Source organism: Chlamydotis macqueenii, chromosome 10, assembly GCF_036417535.1.
Source record: "Chlamydotis macqueenii isolate bChlMac1 chromosome 10, bChlMac1.mat, whole genome shotgun sequence".
Classification (NCBI taxonomy): domain Eukaryota; kingdom Metazoa; phylum Chordata; class Aves; order Otidiformes; family Otididae; genus Chlamydotis; species Chlamydotis macqueenii.
Genome location: NC_141565.1, coordinates 11959485 through 11982759, shown reverse-complemented (window position 1 = coordinate 11982759; position 23275 = coordinate 11959485).

Below are 23275 nucleotides of genomic sequence, written 5' to 3'. Positions count from 1 at the left end.
CGACCAAAGCTGAGAATGGCAATGTATGACACAAAACAAAATCTCCTCTTTTTGAATGCAGTGTCTCAAATACCTGTCCTAAGTTCAAAAAAGTCTGATCTGCAACTGCACGTTGACATTGTGAATGTGACAGTGAAACTTAAAAAATTACTTTGAGAAAATCACAGAGTTATAGAATCAGAGAATCTTTAAGGTTGGAAGAGACCTCCAAGATCACCAAGGAAAAGGTATCAATCAATAGCAACATGAAACCACTTCATGTGCTTCCTAAATGTGTTAAATAATGGCTGGATAAAGTAAGAATATGTAACAGCTGAGTGAAATATTAGACTGTACAGGAACACATGGCAGTGCTAAAAGTATCAGCTTTTCCTGCACAGAGAAGTGGTGGTATTTCTATATGGACATAGCCAACAAAACTTTCCATCCAGTCCAGCTTTTGAAACAATTAATCTCATGGAAACCAGAGCGGGAAATCCTGCTGGGGAACCAAATGCTTTAAAAAACAGTGCTTTGGGGAAAGATCCAACAGCAGTGAAAGCAAACGCACCGGACTTTCTGGGCTGCACTCAGAGACAGCCCCTTTAGTTACAGTGACAGATGTGAATATCTCTGCTCTCCTGTATCAAGCCTTTTTTGCCAACTTTAAGTCATATTAAGTGCAAAATAAGGGGGGGAGGGGAAGAATATTTCCTTAGCTTCAGAGATCTGTTTTTCTCCATGTTCAAAAATCCCTTCACCCGTCTGCCCTCAAGAATATTGGCTGCAAAATCAATCATCAATCTGAAGAAGCCCACTTAGCATGAGCATTTCCCAGGAGATCAATGTCCATGCTCTCTCCAGATGCAGAAGGTGGCATTTCTGACACTACAGGAGTTTGTACCAAATCAGCATCAGAATTACCCCAGTTCTGAGGACCCCTGCACATGGCTGGGCAGGGGCAGGTGCCAGAACAGTACTCTGAGACAAGAATGAACCCAGCAGCCAGGGAAGGTATTGAGAAAGCTGGAAAGGCAATGCCATCTCCCAGTTTTGGTGGCTGACTTCGAGAGGGGTTGTAACAGCTGGGAAACATTCAAAATGTGGTTGTCCAGACTCATACAATCAACTAAAATCATTTGCCAGCTTCAGGGAGAGCAAAAAGGTTCATCTGACCGCAGGAGATGCTCTTGTGTCACCATCCCCCAGTTCAGGAGCCAAGGACAGATTTGCAAGGATTCAGCTCTGTCACACAGGGGAAGGGAAATGAGACCTCACGTGGATTTAATGAAGTGGGGGGAGAGCAGCGAGCTACTCTGCTTGGGTGGTGGCAGAGAGGACAGGAGCAGGGAAAGGAAGTCATCCAGGAGACAGAGTGTGACAGGAGGCAAAGAAACGGGCTGTGATTTTACCATTTGTCTCATACTGGCTCTCAGGGTGGCCCTGCTTGACACCAGAAAGCACATCCAAGACATGACAAGTTTCAAGTCAACACATGTTAGTGGTAGAATTTCTTTTACAAAAAGGAGAAAACGCGCTATCGTAACCCAGTAAGTAGTAAGAGCAACATTCAATAACACATCTCCTTAATCTTGGTCACAGAACAAGTGAAACATTTTTGCTGGAATTTAAAGCAAATTAATCAGCATGAAGCAGACACACTCTGGTTGGGAAGTTTCAACCCAAATAGTTGCAATTTGGCAAAACTATAAGCAGCTGAAATGAATTATCATTGCTGGAAGTGCTAGTCTATTTTAACAATAGGTGGTACACCTGCATCACTTACCATATGCACAAAATCTAGTGCAATGACAAATACAGAAATGGAGGCTGATAACGTTAATCACTAACACCTAAAACATTGTAAGGAAGTCAGGGAAAGCAGCTTTTTCCTTGGAGTCGAGTGGTGGTAATTTCACCCTCTCTTTTAGAGGAAACACTGGTGGCTGAATTTAAATTTTCACAGATTAAAAAAAAAAAAAAAAAGGCCCTCCAGGTGGTTTCTAATCCATGCAGTTAACTGAGACTATGAATTCTGAGACCCCCCTCAGATAGACAGCGTCTTGTATTCAAAGCCTTTTTTCAAAAGCCTAGTAAATATGAAATGAGCAGCATTTTTATTACCCATTCCAACACAGAGCCCAGGAGTGGAGCATCAGGGGACACTGCTGGGTCGTTAGACAGGTACTGTGGTTTCTCTGCACTAGAAACTTGAGGCTGCAGGCGTGGGTACAGTTTGTATAAGGATGTAGGCAGAGCTGTGTAGGGGACTGAAGTTTGAGAAGGAGATGACGAGAAGCCGTGGTGCGCAGAAGGAGCACATGGTGGGTGCACCAGCCTACAAGTTGGATTGACAGTGTGTAAAAAGGGATTAGTACAATGACAGCACCCTGGGTTTTGAATTTAAATTCTTCAGCCAGATTCTCGGGGAATATTAAAGCAATTACCTCTTACCTAAGCAAGACAGGTGAATCGTCAAAGTAACTTCACGCACGAAGAACCCTGAAGACTCACTGGGATGGATGTTCGCACGGCGATACTTTTTGGGATCAGACTTGTATCCAAGCACATCAAAAAGATGTGCAAAAGAGAGTCCCCCCAAGCATCTTGGCAAAGTAACACCAGTAACCCAAAGCCACGCTCACTAACAAGCTCTGTTCCTGGTTTACCCTGTTGCACAAGTCCTGTGTGAAACCAAAAGGGAAGCAGCTGTGAACACAGAGCTCTTCTCACACGTTCAGCAGAACTTCCCAATGCCAGCACAGGCAGGAGGAAAGCCCGCTGGTCCAGGGGTGTCAGCAGTTTCCCCGCCACACTTCTGCTTCAGAAATGGGGTACTCAGTGCTTCATGGCAAGCTCCAAAAGGGTTTTAGTGATGCCACTATAAAAATACTTGATTCAGAAGAGGCCATGTTGCCAGACCAGTTAACGCTTTGGGGAACATAGCTCTTTATGGCAAAAACTACACAGCCAAGAGTACAAAGAATCTTGAAAGCTTTGTAGGAGCTCCATAAACACTTCTGTGTACTGATGAGGTGAGAACATGGAGCTCTGTGCCCTACCAGTAGCCACAAGTTCCTTCCCATTTAACTCACTCTTCAACCAATTACACATTCGCTACCATTTTAAACCCTCTGTTGCACATTTGGCTCTCGTAACATGGACTTCTAATCCACACTACCCTCTTCCAAACATGAAAGCCGTAACTCCACAACAACGGAACATGGACAAAGTAGAAAGCAAACAGAGCCATTACTAGAAAGGCATGAGACAGACTGTTCTCCTGGAGGCATGTTCTCCCTCATCCTTGCATCAAGGTGAAGTGACTTGCCTGTGATGGAGGAACGAGTCTGGGGCAGAGCAAAACAGAGGATCAAGACAACTTGATTCCCAGCAGTTTACTCACAAAAGTTAATCTGTACTCCCTCCTAATCCCTGTCTAGAGAACCTTCTCAGTGGGACACCCAGGTTTATTTTCAAACCAGTCTCCTTTTTGCACCTCCCTGGAAAGCTGGTGGGGCAGCAGAGCCAAGTGCTCAGTGCTGAAGGTCAGACTCTGAGGATGGGTAGATATCACTTTTTTGAGAGGTGTTGGTAGGTTATCCTTGCCTGTTCTGCACCCTGGTAGAGCAGCAGCAGTCACACGTTGCAGGAAGACAAAAGGTTTGAAACACACACTGCAAAAAGCACCCCATGTTGTGACAGAGAATCCCTCCAAAACGAAACCCATCGGAAACCCCCGTGTTGCAAGCTTGCACACTGCCATCAAAAGCAGCCTGCTCTTGGCTTGTACTGAACACCCATCCCATGTGAGTATCATGCACCCGGAGGGTTTTACTGACCTGCAAAATTGCCTGGAAAGGGTGAGGAGTCCTCCTGCAGCACCGTGCGTGGATGGGAAAGGGTGTGGCACTGCCTGGAACAGCCGGGCAAGCTGCATTCACTGTCTCCAGGCTGCAGAAGACAGCAGGTTTTGCTCTGAAGGAAAAGGAGAGAAAGAGTTGCAGAGAAGTTGGGCATCTGGCTGAACGTACACTGGTACCTACACAGGCCTGTGAGGGCAACACTGATCTCCATGTCTCTGAGGTGAGGGGAAAACATTCAGCCTTCTACTAAATTATATTTATTTGCAGATTTATTTCATTTATTGAGGGTCTCTTACACTTCAGGAATATACTGAAGAGTTAATTTAACTTACTATGAAGTCCCAAACTACGGTATGAAGTGTTTCACACACAGGCAAGATTGAAAGGTTTCACTGAATTGAAAAGTTGAGTTACATTTGATTGTATTCAAAGGGGCCAGAAAACAGAAGAATGAGAGGAAAATAATTTTTCATAGGTGAGAGGAGACGGAAGTTAATGATCTCTCATGGTTAACTTACAGCATCTCATGCTTTCTGGGTATTAATGTTAAACCAGCTAGACTCTTGCCAACTTACCTCCTGCAACATACCTTTAACTACTAATTCATTTTCTTTTGTTCCATTCAAGTACTTTTGCTTACGCATCTCAGAGTGTAAGTTCACTTCCAGAGTAAAGGGTAAACCTGTCACTTTGCTTCAGCTTGCCCCAGGAAATAATATATTATCAGCACAGCAAAACACAAGCATGGGTACATAGCCTGGGTTTTATAATTTCAGCAGGTTCTCCCTTGCACACACGTACAATTCATCTGGATTGTTCCCTATTGTAGCACACAGGCTACCCTGCTTGGATGTACATTTGGACACTAGAAAGGAAATGTTGCTGAGAAACTGGCTGAATTTCAGGAAAATGAGGCATTCTTCCTGGGGAGTGCAACTTCACCATTTTGCAGAGATGCACCAAGCTTTCTCCCGACATCGGGAATGCTCCAACCCCAAAAGCCACACTTTCCCAAGAATGCCTGCTGCAGCAGGAGACCAGGTCCGGTGTGGATCAAGCTCAGGCTATTATATAGGGTATTTACATCCAAACCTGCTCAGGACATTACTGAATACACAGGGAATAATGCCACTTCTAGTACAAAGACAACCTCTATCTGCGGAGAGGCTTATGCTGCTCTTTAAAGAGCAGCCAAGAGCAGAGCGTGCTCTCCGATCCCCCCAGCCGCCCACGAACAGCGGGAGCCTCTCCCGCCGAGCGCCTGTGTGCATCTGGAGGGTTCAGCTGTACCCGTGCCATGCAAAGCTGCCAAGCCTGCGCAGATCCACAAAGGCACCACATACTCCCAAAAACATCCCCTGCGCGTGCCTCCAATTTTGTCTAAATTCACCCCATGAACCTTGTGGGTATTGTAGGCTCCTCTGCAGCTGCCCCTCCAAAACACAGTGCAGCCAAACCCCTTCTTCATTTAGTTTAAGGGAAGGAATATCTATAAAAGCCCTGATACAGAAAAGCACACTTCCCTCTTTGTGCATGGGGAGCATCAACTGGAAAGAAGCCAAGTAATTACTGAGTCCTGGAAGAAAAAAAAAAAACAGCAGATTAGTTACCCTGAAGAATTACAAACTGAAGCGGAAAGAGATTAAAAAAAAAAAAACCCAAACATCCAAAGAGGCATAAGGCAGCTACGGCAAGGCACCCATCCCTTGGGAAAAGGAGTGTTTATCCCCCAGCAGTGCCACCCTGATGGGAGCCTCTCTCAGCCGCCTGCTCATCAGTGCTGTGGCTATAAAGAATTCCCCTAAATACCCCGTGTAACACATGCCGGCCAGCAGATCACACCCAGCTGAGAGGAAGTGCATCAGAAGATGTATGGCTGAAATCAGTCAGAAGTAAATTGTCAGCCGTGGGGGATGTTTCTCTGGAGGTCACGAATCTGCTGATTGCAGAGCCTGCTGACTGCCAGCCGCGTCGGGCGGACTGGCCTGGCTCTTGCAGAATGCGTTCCATTGGCTTTTGACCTGACTGAACATTTACACAACCCAAATATTTCTAGTATTTATTTCACAATGAATCTTTTGAATCTTAGGAAGTGCGCACTGTCCTTGTTTTTGTCATCTCCTCCTTGCTGCCGTTGCACAGAAAGGGATGGCTCCCAGGCAGAGACCAATTTGGTGTGCAGATCCTCCATTTCAGCTTGAGTAATCCTTACGAGCAGGCCATGGTTTTCTCAAGAATATCTGTTACTCAAGCTGACCTTACACTTTCTGCTGGCATTTTGCTTTTTGGCTGTTTCCCCCGTGCTCTCTGGACTTGTTACAAAGAGTTCACTGACAGAGCAGGCTCTCGCACAGCCTTCGGGCTGTGATTGACCGTGTAAGGTCACAAGATCTTTTTGTTATAACCCCAGAAGTGGAGGAAAGGCACGGCTTTGAAGTAAAGAAGGCTGGGTTGGTTTTTTTTTTTGAGAACATCAAATCTTCTGGATGAGACAGGCCTTGCCCAGGGCATTGTTCCTAGAAAAAGGATTGTTTTAGCCTTAACCTCAAACTGCACCCTGAGCAGTAACGGCCGTGGGCACAGATGGATATGAATTTCTCCAGCTGGGCTTTTTGCTGGCCAGATGCAGGCCGGCTCCAGGCCAGAAGCTGTGGTTCTGCGCCCGGCGCTGTGGGTCAAAGCCCTCCGTGCACAGACACAAGTGTGGAAGTTGACCTCCCCCTCTCCATCCCAGGCTCTCGTGGCGTGGAAGGGTGCCAACATCTGGACAGGGCACATCTGCTCAGCACAACCTTCATTCTAACACAGCTCGGCCCCCATCTGGCCTGATCTGACACTGGTGAGAGGGTCACGCCTGCCTGTGGACTCAGCATTATGCATTTTTATACTTTTTAAAAAAATTTTCTTTTAATTTAAAGGCAGATCTCTTGCAATTTTACTCACAAACACTTGGCTACCAAGTGATTCATGATTTCCAGTAAATTACTTGCAACACCATCCATTCAGGGGAAACACCAAAAACATAAATCAGCAAAATTTGCAGGGTCACTTGCAGCATCTGCCGGGTCACTTGCAGCATCTGCCACGTGATGCCAGCTGCTGAGGACACGGCTCACTCCTTTGTTGCCGTGCCTTGATGCCAGGGATCTAACAAGGCAGCTGAGAAACTCCAAATGCTATGTGAAGCAGAGTTTCATTGAAATAAAATATACCAAGCGTATTGCATGTATTGATTTGTAATTCTCACCCGTGGTTGTTTTCATAAAGTAATTGCAGATACTTGCTCTTGTTGCTTGCAAAGAGAAGAGTCAAATCTTCATCTCTCTTGCTTAACAGCTTCTGCATTAAAGCCCTCATGAGAGGTTTGGACACTTTAAAAGGATCAGCAATTATCTGTGGTGCTGGCTCTGCATTTACTTTCCTTGCATATTCATGCCAGCAATATTTTAGCATACACATAACAGGAGGAAGCAAAGACTGACAGTGGGGGATACAGCTGAAGTGAAGCAGATGTCTTTTAAATTCAGAACACATACAGCACAGAAATACTGAGTAATCGAACACACGCTAGAAGTGAAACCAGAAAAAATGGATTTTTTACTCAAAACTGAGCGCTGCAGAAAGAACAAAGAGCTTAAGTGATGCAAAACAAACTTATTTTTAAAAACTCTTCACTCTGAGCACCCTAGTACATTGCCAAGTAGCACAGGTAAGGAATTTCAATAAATTCAGTTTTATGTTGACCATGTCCCTTTAATTATTACTTTTTGGCGTAGCACGTAGGACACCTCTAGGCCAAAACACAAGTGATGTCGAAAGTACAACTGTTCCTTTCCTTTGGAAATGGAAGTTTTCTGATTGTTATATAAACATATTTGGGTCTATTTTTCAGAGATTCATCCCATTAGCAACTATGCTACTAACAGTGAGGCAGAGAACATTTTACGGATGCTTCAAAACATATAACTTAAGGTCAGAACCTACTAAACTTCACCAAGCAAGCAGACCTGATGTGAAACAGCGTTATTCGCTCCGGTGGGATTGCTCTAATGAGCAAGGGTTTGCAGCATGTGATCCCAGCTTGTGAGCTATATAGAGCCGCTTCATTTTAATTGCAAGGCACTGGGCACATCCAGGCAAGAGCAAAACGTAAGGATAAAAGAGCAGCTCTAGAGAAACAGCAGATAATTATAAAACGAAAAAGAACCAAGGGTGAAGGATTTCTCTTTTTCCTGGTTAATCTGGGAAGCTTATTCAACTAAGGCAGCAACCAGTGGTCATTAGAAAAGTGCTGTGACACACAGGCAGTGAAAAAAGGCTCAAATCCAGGCTTTTACAATAATCACAGAGCTGAAGACAGACATTCAGCTTCTCTTGGAACAGCTCTTTTCTAAAAGCAGACCAGAAACTTCACCCATCACACCAGAGGCTTTCTTTGGTACAGAAGCCCTCTGGATAAACCAGCGAGATGAGTTTCTTGGCAGTGGGGCGCAGTTACTTACGGTTCTGATTTGGCCTTCGCACAGCACAGATGAGGCCACGGACGGAGGCAGGCTGGTGAAACTCAGCTGCTTCATTTTGCTGCAACTCAGTATTTTATGAAATTTTGATCCATACTGATTAGACAACTGCCTCCTCTCCCACACTTTAATTTCACTTGGGTTTCAGAGAAATCTAAAAAAATGGAAATAAAACTCAGATCAAAACACAGCTTCTGTTTTGTGTGTGTGCTCGTTGTCTCAAATCACACAAAATGGTCAGGTTTACCTGGTTTTGACAGCATACCAAAATACCAGCTTGCATTTTTCTCCCAAAGATTGCAAATTCCCTGGCCGCTTGCATGGCTGTGGCCTGGCTGCGTGGCAGAACCACACAGGCTTTACACAGTTTTGCTTTTTGCCTGGGTACATTTCTGTTAAAGCTGTTTCCCTGCCGAAACCACAAAGGATGCAGCAAAGAGGAAAAATCTCCAAGGCTGTCAGCAAAACTGTTCTTGAATAAGGTGACATAAGTTTCGCATACAGAAGATTGGGCTTAATCTCTGAAAAGGGACGGCAGAAAGACTGGTAGACTTCAAAATGAGCTACAAACAGCTGTGTTTTGGTTGGCCAACAACTGCTCTCCGCTTTGGCTGCGGCCGGCTCGGCTCATGCGAACACGGCGGATTATTAAAATACAGCGTTCGGCAATCCTGTCCTTGGAGCACTTGACAGAGCAGCCTTCTCCTTTGTATTCTGCTGCTTTGATTGCGTGTAATAACAACGCGAAGCACAGTGATAATGCGATGTGCCCGTGACAACACAGTCAATGATAATTGTACAGTGCTGTCCTCAGTTCAAAGCAAAAAGATACCGCTTACTGGCTTGAAGCATGTATTTTTTGTTTCAAAAATACCTTTTGGGTAGGGAAATGCATGCCCTTCTGTCTGTCTGGTTTAACTGCTGGGTTTAATTTGCCTTATTTTAGAGCATAATAGATAAATCAGCGAGACATGGCAGAAGTCAGAATAAATCAAGCTAAAAAGCTTTTCGTAACTTGCTAGTCACCACAGAAGGAGAGAAACTGCCAATTTTCCACAGTAATAAGCTATGCTACCAACCTGAAGAGTAGCTTAAAATAATTAACAGTACCAAAAAAGAAAGGGTGTGTATACGAGTGTGTCTGTGGAGCCACTCCACCCAGTATAGTTGGAAAAAATTAACTGGGTGGACCTGCATTCCCGTGGCAGCTGAGAACGACTGCACTTTATATTTCTGTGCCTGGAGATATACATTTCTTGTACATGATCACAAGCAATGAGGCAAAAGAAAAGCAAGACAAAACAAAGCACCCAAGAAAAAAAATGGAAATAATTTGTAGGATACAGTAAAGAGCAACCCACTGTGTGTTTTCAGGAGTGCTGGTTTTCATCTTTGAAATAATTGTGTCATTTATTAGGTGATGTTTCCTGGACAGTATTTAGAATTATTGTGGGAGGATGTAATAACATCCATGTTTATTCAATAACTTTTGGGACCTTGCTGTGGGAGACTATAAGAGAGATAAATTGTCTAAGAAAGATCAAGTGCTCTGTTTGAATACGAAGGGCACTATGCACTTAACAGAGACAGGGGAAATAACTTCGCAGCGCCCTTTTTCCTGCAGACATAGGATGTCTGGTATTCAGATCTAACCTGGTAACTAGGACATCTCTCATACTGACAAGAGTCAGGAGAAAATGGATGCAAGCGCCTCGGTTCCTGCTGGGAAGGAAGGAGCTGCAAGGAGAGATGCATGTGCAGAAAGGCTGGGAGATCTGGAACAGGAGAAGACTGAAAGGAATCCCAGGGGCACCGAAAGGCTTGAGCCACACACAAGAAAAGCACGCAGTGCTGTTAAACAGAATTGTCCAAAATGAGTCTCCTTCCCCTCGAAGGGTTTCAGGATGACGCTGCTCTGGGGCCTGGACATTTGAAGCTGATCAATAACCCTGCTATTGGGCAACCTGGGAGTCCCAGAGCTCTGTGCCACCACTTGGGTACAGGGACTTGGGGTTAAGGTCAGATAAAAGAGTGGGCTGGGCTCTGACATAGCTTAAAGCAACATGTTGTACCTTATTAGAGCTCTGTTAGTCCAGGTCTGGTCATCATCACCTCTTTGTTGATAAGTTTGTTTCCTCAGGAAAGTTCAAGAAGGAAAGTCAGCACCATTCACTTCACCTTCATGATCAAGATACTGAATTATTATTTAAAAAAATAATAATTGAAGTGTGGTTTTTGTTTGGAAAAATAAGAAAGATTATATCAGTTGTACAGAGAGAAATATTCAAAGTATTCAATTTTGATTTCTGGAGTCAAAGCAACTTGATTTCCTCTCCCTCAATAGGATGTCCCTTTGGTATTTGGTATCTTTTCTGTATTTCAAAATGACTTTTTTTTTTTGTTCTTGTTAGTGAAAAAGATGTTAAGAATCCTCCCAGAGTGCACTCATGAATAAATATTAAAGTCATTCATTTCCTAAAATCCATCATCTTGGCTGCACAATGTTACTTGAGGCAACACTACTGTAAGTTTTTTTGTGGGGCCCACTCCAGAGCTCCTCTCAACCTGCATCTCTGTGCAGAGCTGAAAGCATCGTTGCTGTCAGCTTTGCCAGCAGATCTCAAACAAGCAACATCACTGATCACTTGGCAGAAGCAGGATCTCTTTGGTGGGCCCCGAGGAGGAGGAAGAGAGGGAATTAAATCCAAATGCCCAGGAGTGCATAAAGAACAGAGGTACCAACCTGACAGTGAGCTCATCTGATCCCAAGGGCTCAGCGAGGAGAGTACAGACTCCACACACTCCTGTCCCCTGGATGTTCGGTCTGTAGGTCAGAGTGGGAGCAGGGGACACGATACATCAGAGCACTTGTGGTGCTTGGAGGATAGGCGCTGCACACAACTGTCTTTAACGTGCCATTGCTCTTCATAGCCATGCCTGGGTTATGGAGCTGGGAAGCTTTTTCCTTATTTAAAAAGTAAGCTTTATGGATCAGCAACAAAATGGTAAGGTGTGTCTTTAATGTAATGCTTTTATTTACAACAGTGATGGACAGAGAAAGAAAAAATTGTGTTTTAGCTCCTCAGAGTTTGGAGTGACTGCAGTTAGAAATATCACCTTTTGACTTGTAGAAAGAGCACATTTGGTTTGGGAATTGCTCAGACAAGAAAAAAAAAATCAATATGCACTGTATAATTTGTTATTTACACAAAGTCCTTCTTTCTGAATGCTAAAGGCTTTACACCTTTCAGTAAGAGACATTTTTTCAAATAGATTGCACTGAAGACTCTAAACCCCACATATTTCTTCTCTCCCTCTTGCCTGCTGACTGAAGTTTTAGGTTCAAGAAGGAGATAAAGCAGCCAAGCAAACGAGGCAGAACTCTGCAAGGAAGGTGTCGGCACTGGTGACGTTAACTCCTAGCTGGGAAAAGGTTTATACTCCACATGAGCAATCTGTGAACGGCTGTCAAGCTCTTCTGTCCAGGTGGGCTTTTCCATGGCAGCATCATGTCCTGTCCCGAAGAGCCACGCTGGGCAGAGCAAAAGAGAATAGCGTCAAGCCCTGCTCTGCACCAGCATTTTAAAGCTGAAGGAAGCCAGCATTAACTATCCAGCTTTGTTCATTTGGAGAGAAGAAATTGCTCTTTGCTTTTTGGATGCTGGGTTTGTTCTGCACTGCTGCTAAGCTGGAGGGTTTTTTGTTTGTTTGTTTTGTTGCTTTTTTTTTTTAACTTTATCATCTGAGGAAATCCATATCTAGAGTAAAACTAGCAAATTCATTTTATAAGATGAATACAAATGAAAGCAGTCATCTAAGCTGTCTCTGTCTTAACACAGAATTTGATTATTTCCTTTTCTTCCATCACCATCTGCTGTCTGCTTATAGCTACTCAGGTTTACCATTTTCAGTGTCCCCAATTAACGCTTTCTGCTGGAGTAACACCTTCTGTCTTTTTGCCACATTGTTCTCTGCATCTGATCTGCAGAACAAGAGTGACATCCCAGTAGTGCAGCCATATGGCCTCTAGCCCTTTCAAGGCAGCACAGAACTGTGGCTCTCAAATTGCAAGGGTCATTTGGTCAGATGTTTGGGTTTCAAGATGGAGAACTGCGGATGCTCTCTTGGAGCAACACTTCCATAATAAAAATGAGACTGGTGGTGACAGTTTCCATCATGGTAAAGCAGATTAGTTCTTATAACTCCTTTTGTCAAAATTAAAACTCTTCTGCTTGGCCCAGAAAGATAATTCCCCTGTTTGAAATGTAGATCTGATATTTTGCTATTCAATTAAATTTCTCTGCCTTCTTAGATAGACTGCAGTTGTGACTCAGTTCCCTAAATGTGGCACTGTGAGGGAGGGAGGGACTTGCTCAGTGCTCTTCTCCCTGAGACTGTATTTAGGATCTGCAAAAATCAACCTAGAAGAGTGTCTCGTAGTGCAGCTCTCTTGTATTTGCTGTGCCACCTCCCCTGTAAATACAGTGCCTTCATTAAAATGAGCTTATTAACCTCCATCAGTTCACTATCGCTTCCATGACCTTGGAAGTTCAGAGTTCTCTTTGATAACATCATTCCTGTTTGTTTTCAGCTCACCTTTCTCTCACATTCTTCTAAGAGTGACCCTAAACAGCACAACATGGGAACCTGTACATGCCCATCACTCAAAAAAGAACACACGTTTTCACTTCAGGTCAGTCAGCCTTGACAGCATCCTTTTAAGAAGAGCCCTTACCTTCGTCGACGGGTAGGAATGTCTGGACTCTGACCATAAAGGTCTTTCCAATTCATTTCCTTCACTACCTGCTCCAGGATATGTTTCCCGAGGGAGGTTTCCCACAGGAGGTGGTTCTGTATGGAGCAGCCTACATAGCACCACCTGACCTTACCATGCACGATATTTAAGCAGCATTGAGGAATTAAGTGTGTCAGGGATACCAAAGCTTGAAGTAGTGCAGTGGAGACATCTCCAACTAGAGGTACAGCAGGGAGAAGGGATTAGTTACAAAATGAAGACAGAAAGTAGTGCTTTGGAAACTTCACCCCTTTCCATAACTACTGATTCAGTGAAGCATTTTTTTTTTCTGCGCTGCAGTCATAGCCAGCAGCATATACAGAATAAGGATTGAAATATTTTGAAGTGCTGTCACAGTGTGAATGATTTTCTTTAGAGCATAAAATCAGACTGTAAAGTTATTTTCTATCTGCAGCAACACAAGAAGAATAAGAATGTGATCATATCTGGCCCTGGGCATACAGGAGAGCAGAACTGGCCTTAACCAGATTCTCTCTTTTATTCAGAGTCCTTCTAAGGAATATAAAATCCAAAAGAAATTCTGAATCTGACTAGATGCCTCATAAGAGGAACAGGATTTCTGCATAGCTGAAACAGCATGACTTTGATTATTTGAAAACGCATGATTTAATCATTTCATTATGCATACCTTTTCTCAGCAGGCGCCACAGCCTAAAACAGAGAGAAGCATTAGATAAAACAACATGCTCTCTAGCTAAGAAGATTGGAATCAGAGAGTTTAATCTTGCAGGGCACTGGTATCCTCGGTGCCTTTAGACTTGGCTGCGAACAGCAGGCGTGGGGCCTACCGCCGAGTCGTGCCTTAGCAGCCCTCCGCTCAGAAGTGACATCCCGTGGGATGACTTTCCTTTCTCCATTCCGTAGTGCACATCTGCTCATGTCCCACCTCCCTCCTCCTCTTCTTCCGCACACTTGTAAAGTGCTGTCAGTGTCCTGACACCTGCTGTCAGCTCAGGTTGCTCACTTCCCTGCCTTGCATCCATCAACATCTCTCCAGGCTGTGAAATCATCACGGAAGAGACCTAGATGATCTCAGATCCATCTATGAAGTATGTAAGCAGCTTTTTGCACCAAATAGTCAATAAATGCCCTCAGCGCAGCATCCTTGTCATGAGTCACAGAGAGCTACTCAGTAACAATGTGAAACACAGTACTTGGGCTAGCAGCAGGCAGTCCATCATGTGTGGTTAGCATGCAGATGCACTATTTTTTCTGCACAGAACACCTTTTCCTCTTTCAGAGAGTAGAAACAACCAAGGCCAATGCATTGCCCTAACCCACGAGCAAAATCTGCACTGTACTTCTCCCTTGGTACAGCCAACAGCGGTTCGGCTTTGCTGTCTTTGCAGCAAGATGTGCACTGCATAGCAACCCAACGCAAACATGCCTGTAATGCTGTATTATTTAGTAGAGGGGGAACAGTGTCCAGAAAAGCTCGCTTTGACTGCAGCACAGAGCCTGCGCTCACATACCAGCTCTCCAATTTTCCACGTTTTGGCAGACAGTTAAACCAAACAGTCTCAATTTCTAATGAAAATAAAGGAACGCACACCAAAATCCCCGGGGTATCCCCACTGAACAGTCCATCCCAACGTGCTTCAATCAACCTGTGGAAACCACCCAGGAGAAAGAGCAGGGACTGCAAACTCACACCTTCACCATGTCTGTGCAGGAAAGAGAACCGGCGCAATGGGAATAACGATGCAGCCCTCTCCACTAGAAAGGAGGCTGAGAACACTGACCGGTTTCCTACAGACCTAAACTGGATTCACCCAGTGACCTGAGGAGACAAAGCTCAGTCCCAGGTCCTAAAACATGGTCTCATGGCCAATTAAATGTTGTTCAAAGGGCAGCAGAGCATCAGAGAGCGCTTTGATCTCAGAGATGCCAGCCAGATGTGTAATATCTACTCAGGCATTTGCGTGGGTATCAGTAACAGTCCGTGCACATCAGATTGACAGGTTTCTTCCTGGGTTTGCTAACAGAAGCAGTGGTTGCTCAGAAATCCCAGAGAACTTAAATAATCCCTACCTTTTTAAACATCAAAAACTGTAAAGCTTCACAGCTGCATGGTTCTGAAGTTGAATTGAATGACTTGACTTGCCAAAACCAGAGATCAGAGTTCTAGGTGTTTCATGCCACAGGTGAAAGCATCAAGAGCACCCAAAGAAGAGCACAGAGCTGCCTTTCAAATACCATTTGTGACTTTAGAAGAGTTATTGGGTCTTACCCTTCAAACACAGTAGCCTCAATTCAAAATGGATGCGAGAGTGAAGAAAACATTATTACTTAAAGGATTGATTTTTCTTTCTGAAGTTATATCTCAAGCTAGTTAAGGAGTCTGGATTTCAATTATCTTTTGAATTTAAAATAAAAAGCATTTTTCATCTTCAAGTAGAAGGGCAGCAGTGTGAGTATTTTCTCTGCAAGCAATGCAACAACAATTCAAAAGCAATATCTGTGTAAGCACAGACTTGACCACACAGGAATTCAGGGAAAAAGGCTTTTGGGATGAAGCATTCAATTCTCAGAAATTGCTTTCCCCACTGATCCAAAAGAATCCCAGTTCTGTTGACTTCTCCTGATGCTGCAAGGACATCATCCTTCAACCAGCATGTCTGTCTGCTTACATAAAAATCTCTTTGCTTCATATATTATCCCACTATCTGAAATACTTGAGCAGCACAATGTAAGTTATACATTTATCCTCCAAATGCCCCTTTGAGTTCTGGCACTGTTACTACCTGCCTTTTACAGCAGGGAAAACCAAGGTATAGGGAATCTAAATAACTTGTTAACAGCAGCTCTTTTACTCATTGATCATTGCATTATTCACTCAGGTTATTATAGATAAACAAAATGTTATTAGCAATTGAATAACCAATTCCAGCATTAGGAACAGCAGTATTTTTCTTGCAAACACAAGGAAGGGGATCAGTCAGCTTTTTAGTCACCACAGTATCTCCTTTGACAGGTTGAGTTGGAGAGCTCAGCAACGCTCAGAGAGGCATGTCTGGTCTCTCACAATCTGGGGAAACAACCTGTGGGGACTCTGAGAGCACAGACTGGATTTATACATATGTGTGTGCGCATATGTATTAAAAACATACTTATATTTTCATGTTTTTAAAGTGTATAAAAACCCCATACATATATGAACACGTATTTAGGTAGAACACATTTATAAACTATTTTCAAAGCATAACATTCTGGTCCTGAAAACCCTGGAAACCTATTCCCAATGACAAATCCATCCTCTTCCTGCCAGTTTATCACATATCTCAGCTGCAAAACCCAGAACCACTTTATGCCATGGCAGAGAAAAAAAGAAAAAGGAAAACAAACCAAAGCCAAGATAAGGAGAATTTTTAAATCTCCCTCTGCTAATGTAACCAGCACCACCTCAGTGAACACTGGTGTGCCTGTATCCCATCTAAGGCTCATCTAAAAAGCAGGGCTGATAATGCAAAAACTCAGGGCCTGCTTAAAACGCTGAGCGGGGAATCTGCAGAAGTGCATGATCTGGTTATCTTGGCATCAGACCAGAAACATCCCAAACTCCCGAGCTTCTTCAACCAAAGCTTTGTATCAATTTTGCTCATGTTGGTCCTCGTAATCATAATGCCTCAGGGTAAAACGCTGCATCCCAACTTCCCTGTGCTTTTGCGATGTTTGAAAAGCACGATCCAAGATTTTGCATCTTGAGACAGAGACAGTGAATGATTAAAAAATAAACCAAAAAAAAACCCCAAATCTGCTGCCTATTTTACATTCTCAGCTTCTTTGAATCTCTACAACTGCTAGTACCCAGCCAGACAACAGATGCATCAGGAAATTAGTTTGTCTCTTCCAAGAGCACACATTAAAATGAAGAAAGCGATGAAGATCAGGAACCTGATGCCCTTCAGGGAATACTGCTGGAAGCTTTGCCTCCAGGTGATAAAGAGGGAGGTGGTTAATCCTGGGTGGATGAGCGTAGATAGCATTTCTGTACTTGTACAATTCTGTACAACATTAGTCCAGACAGGAGTCTATTAGCAGTGTCTGATGGAAGCAATTGTATTATTTATTAAACTGACAAGATCAATTGGCTGCTTTGTACCCGTACAAAGAGAACTATTGTACTTTCATGTCCTTTTAAACACAGAGAATAAAGCGCTCCCCAGGGTGCTTTCATGGGCTGCCTTCGATTAAGAGTTCTGAGAACATTTGATATTGTCAGAGATCAGCTCACCAGATCCCCAACTGGATTTGCAGCCCTCACAAAGAAAGAAGATGGTAGCAATTATAATTAAAAGCGAGCAGAGAAGGAAGGACCTTCCCTGACTTAGAGGAGTGCTTTTACTTACTCTTCCCAAAGACTAGGCTCTCAAACCTGAGGGAGACTGACCTGCTTTCATAGCACCAGCAGCACTGTCAGGCTTAACATCACGGCACTGGTAACTGGAAATGGGACGTTCTCCTCTTCACCTGAAAAATATGGTCAGGAGAGGAAGATGACACAGTTTCTAGCTCATGAGTAATTTTTAATAGGGTCTAATTCTGACAGGCAAAGCGTTGTGTAAATTATCAGCAGGTTTTAAGATGAGTTGTGCAATATCTCTATATATTCTTATATAGGGTGTGGAGGGATAAGTGCAGAGGGGAAGGTTTCTCGTGATGCCTCTGACTGATAAAGTCCTTGGCTGTTTCAGGAATCTCGTTATTAACTTTCATCCCAGTAGCTGAGAACAGCTCAGGTGCAGCATGTAACATACGCTGGACACAAGAATTTGGAAGCTAGTGCCATCATGCAGTTAGTGAAGGGCCTTTGACTCTACAGTTACTTTCTGTGAGGAAGTGCACAAGTCCATTGTTATTTAGGACATGGTGTGTGTTAACAAGGACCTTTGCCTGCAGGGTATTTTTGGGGAGGACATCCAGAGGATGCAATTTTGTGAACTACAAAATAAGCAATTTTGATTCATTTGCAGTGGGTAAATATGCTAACCTAGTGGCATCTTGATAAATTAATAGCCACACTGTCTCACAGCAGATATTTCTGGGCAGCTATGGAATTTTCCAAACATCTGAATGCCCCTTTTACTATATCCTCCTAAAGAGATGTGTGCACTGACTGCCCTAAAGCCAGGCACCAGCTTAGGGGAGGAAAAATTCTTTGTGAGTACCAAAGCAGTGTAGTTCTAAGTTTCATTATGTCACAATTATATGCTTATCAACCTAGAACTAAAACCTTCTTCAAGCTGCCGAGCACCACTGTGACTCCTGAACGCAACGAACGTCAGACTGAGTCTTTCGCAGCTTGCCCAGAGACTGGAGATGGCTCTGCTCACAATTACAGCAGAATAAACTCATAGTAACTCTGCTAGAGGATTTCCATGGTTTCAATCTTAATTTACTTGAATGTAAATGACTAAATTCCACCTTATATTCAAACCCAGCTTTTCTATTGGATTTTGCCCGGTCCCTGCTGTTAACGTAGAAAATATAAATATACATGTACGTGTATGTGTATATATGTAAAAAGCTGAAATCTGTACAGCCTAGTTAATTAAATATATCCCCCAGTTAATTACTGCCCCAAACAGTTTCAGAAACAGTGGCAGATACAGCTACACAACGTTTGCTTCAGTTCAATTCCCTGCTTTACTCTTTTCCCCTATTTCTCACCTCTGCCATCTGGGTGTGCAAGCCTTTACCAGCAGTGCCAAGAGACCTCCTGGCCTGCTAGCTTCAGTTTTGAGTGCGATCTTAAAAACTCTGATTTTCTAGTATTTCACTTTCAAAGCTTTGATCTGCAAGCTGTTGCTGCTTTATCTCCACTGGACCCAGTAGACCTTGGGACTGGTGTTGAGCATCAGGGCCGTGCAAGCCGTGGCAAGGCAGAAGAGCAAAGCCTGTGCCCCACCTTCCGGCTGCGGGGCAGCACTGCAGGAAACCACCTGCCAAAGGCTTGATCTCTGAGGGAAATCAGTACCCTCAGCTGTGTCGTCTCGATTGCTAGGATTTTTCAAAACACTGCTCTTTCTTGGTTGGGGGAGTAAAAAGTGGCTAAACACATTGGAACAGCAGCATCCTCTGCACCCACCATGGAGATTCGTATTGCAGGGCGATGTTTGTTACTAAATCTAACAAATCAATGGCCCTATTTAATTTTATATTTTTTAATAAGCTGCTTTTCAAGGTACCATAACGTGACGCTGTGGTCAGTGTCACAAGGGTTAGTGGAGCGGAAGCTCAGATTCTCCTGTTGTGGGGTACCTGATCCTCACAGGACCAAGCTACATTGGGAAAGAACTCTATCACTGCAACACTGCTGATGGGTTGTTCTTTGTGGGCAAGAGGACAGCAGGGAAACTATCAGATAGAGAAGGAGATGGCAAGGAATTACCCGTAGAAATGCAAGGAAGGAAGAGCACAGTAAATATTTGTGGCGGGGAAAGAGGACAAGGAACCATTGCACAGGCAGACATCCAGACTTTGCTGTCACAAAACACTGGACAGAGCCCGTGTTCCCAGGTCTACAGCCCTCCTGAATTTGAGGACAGTCAGTATAGACAGGCATTGTAGTGCAGTTAATTACAAAAGTTTTCTTGTTCACCTTTAAATTATTTATCAAGAGATGATTCATTAATTTTCTTACAAATTGTACTGAGAACATGAATCCTTAAAGCCTACTATTTTCTGTGTAAATTTGACAGAAATAGCTAACCTTGCCTGCAGAAGTAGCCCAGTGTGCTCACAAGGCGGTCTTGATATCTTTAACCAGCCTGTAATCCTAGCCTGCACATACAGAAAAATAAACATATTTCAAGGAAACAATTGTATGAGAGTACAGCATAATTTATCCTGCTACGGGTCATTAGAGCCTCAGCACAGCAACAAATGTGTCATTCCTTGTAATGATATAGTTATACCAAGTGGATAATGATTGTGGAAAATACCTATCCAAGGATGGAATAGTTCATCTGGATCACAGGAACCTTCTGCTTATCATGAGTTTTTCTCAGGAGTCTCCTCTTTTCTGTACTCTGCCAACACAGAAGATTTCAGGAAATCTGTAGGATTTACTTTTGAGATATCAAAAAAAATCATGTACCAACACTATTTTTGTTAAGAGGTATAACATCTAAACTTTCAAAGTCCTTCCCAATGTGGCTTCTTTCCAAGAGACACATCCTAGTAAAGTAGCAGTCTAAGGTGAGTTTCTCTATTTTATCATCATTTGTGAGCTTTCTTTAGCAATATCATTCTTTCATTGTCCAACTGTAGTCTAAATGCATCAGGGGCTTTTTCACTTCTTACACGAGAGCAATGGTGGCAAACTGAGATAAATTTCCATGGCAAACCACCTACATTTGCAACAGCAAGTACCTGCATCGCTGAGGAAACTCTTACTTGTTTTGGCATGTGTCTTTCTGGGACCAGTGCTTCCTGGTTTAGTAAACTTCCTGGATATAATCTTCTAAGCTGTAATTAAAAAACAAGTTTAAGCATATATTGTATAATGAACTAACGTTATGAGCACAGCAACAACCTGCTTAATAACTAGGAATATAGCTCTAAAGTATATTTTATAGGATCATATTTAAATTACTCATTATTATAAATGAGTCCAAACAGAATCCAAGAAGTCTTTATGTCTCATGTGTCCTCAGAAATCCGAATCTATGTTGAGTTTTTATGTCTGCTTGTTGCAGAGCCAAACGTACAAATCCAGGAAAATATACCAAAACCAAACTTTTTCTTGCAATCTTAGTTTGTCTTCCAGGACTCTGTGGTTCATGTATGATCCTATTCTTCCCCCATAGGATCATTTCTTGCTCATGGCACTAAATGTGCCTTACACCATCTGTAGGTCTGTCTTGGCTCCAGTTCTCAGCAGGCCATCAACATGCCTGACTGTTTCAAATTTACCTCTGAATACAGAGAGCTTAACTTCCTTAGCTCCCCTTCTGCTGTGCTTAGCAGTACTCTGTCTCAGCTACCATTTTTAGGACTCCTGTAGGAACTTACTAAAAGCACAAACCACTACGGATGTCCTGCCAACTCGAGGCCTTACAATGATGAAGAATATCTTCCCCCCGCCACCGCCCTGCCCCCACTGAAGAGCTATCTGAGAAGACTTTTCTGTTCTTTTTCCAGAGCTTCAGAGGAGAATCGATAAGAACTTATCACACAACCGATCTCTGGTGCTTAATTGCATGCATATTGATGCGTGTGTTCAGAGGAACTGAGCAAGCCTGAGTTCAGGGTATCGCACTTAAAAAGCATTTTGAATACAGCTCTGATTTTTCTACTCTGTTAATGAGTATCCCTAGCTTTCATGAGCTCAGGTCTTACAGGAGCATGGCGTAGAGAATTTGAGCAATGTTCATGCCGTGTCTTCAATCAAGTGCTTTAATATCAACAGGAAAGTATTTTCCCTTCCTCAGAAATCTCACAAACTGGGACATACAGTGCCTTGGGAAGGTTTACATGGGAAAGGTGAGAGATAGCCAAGCAGAGGACTTAAGCTTGGGTAAAGCCAAATCAGCTGCAGGCACGTGAATAGAATTCAAGCCCCCAAAGCTAAACCATTATAGCTACAGTGCATTTTGTTTCTGAATTCATAAACTAAAATAAACACATTGTCACTAATAATAAGGACAGGAACATCATTCTTAAATATCTATTTTTATTTTTTTTTATGAAGTGTATGCCATATTGAAATAGAATTCTCTGGCTGCCAAAAGGGCTAGAAAAGCTCATTTTTGGCTCTTTCCTTACTTTCAGCTTCTTCTTTGCTTGGGATAGTCTGAGAGTCTCTCTATCAGGGGATGCATTTTCAGCGTCAGGAACCTAAAAAAAAAGTGCACGTAAGACAGCCCATTATGAGAAAGAAGAGCATGCCTTACCCTTGTTTCCTAAACCAACAGACTGTGACATGCCAAAGCCAGAAGGCATTGGTTATAAACAAAAAGTACCATCTCAGATTCCCGCAGTGAGCCTGGCTTTCAGTAAGCTCTCGTAGTGTGACACTTCCTACCGAAAGATCCTTTGTGTAAGGAAAGCGGAACAAGCAAACTAAACAAAACCATAAAAAAGCCTTCAAGGCAACGACAGAATAATCCCACTTATTCATAGCCTAGCTGAAGTGCTGCCCATAAAACCCACTGCAGTGATTTATTCTGCTCTCATTTCAATATCGTCAAGAACCCTGCCTTCCTGCTACAAATCTACCTCCCTTTGCTCTCAGAATAACCCAAATAAATACAGAAACGTTTACACTAATAAATTCTACATTGCGTTTAGGTACATATATTAAGCTTGATGTATTTCTAAGCTACCTTCTGCAAAGGCAGAAGCTGAGATTGTTCTACCAGTAGATGTCAGCAGGAGCAGAGGAAAGCATGAGGGAGCTCTGGTAGATCTTGGCTGTCCCACCTGTGTGCCAAAAGGCACCCAGCTCAGACAAGAGGTTTGAGAAGGAACCCGAGTAGGAGGTTGCCAAAGCAAACATGATTCATCAGCATTTCTGCTTTCTGACCTAGTGGGTGCAGGGCTGGAGGAAGACATGCATGACACACTGCTGCACTTTGTACAGAGATGCAAAATGGTTTCATACAAACCTGTTCCTCAGGCCGCGTCTCCAAGCATACGTTGACAAAGGAAGGACGCAGGGAGATTCCAGACTTAGGAGTTTCCAAATCCCCGTCACCTGCAAGCGCTGGCCCCAGTGATTATTCAAATCGTTTGTCACAATCATTCCTTCAGATAAGGAAAAGGTAATCCCTGAGTTGATTTTACTCTTCGCTGCTCTGAACAGAGTCTAGGAACATGATGATGAGGGTTTCTGATGGAGAGCTAATCAGGCTGTGTAGCAGTAATACAAAATTTCAGGATGTTTAAAAATCAACATTCCTATAAAGAAGGAGGTTTACAAAAAAAAAAAAACAAAAACAAAAAAAACCCACGCAAGTGTCTTTGAACCTGCACTCAGAAACATGAGATTCTAGCTCACACATCCTCACCTGTATGGTGGACATACTAAAAAACGATTCAAGGCAGTGAAAGTCTCACTGTGAAAAATACTTTTCCATCAGTGAGTGAAA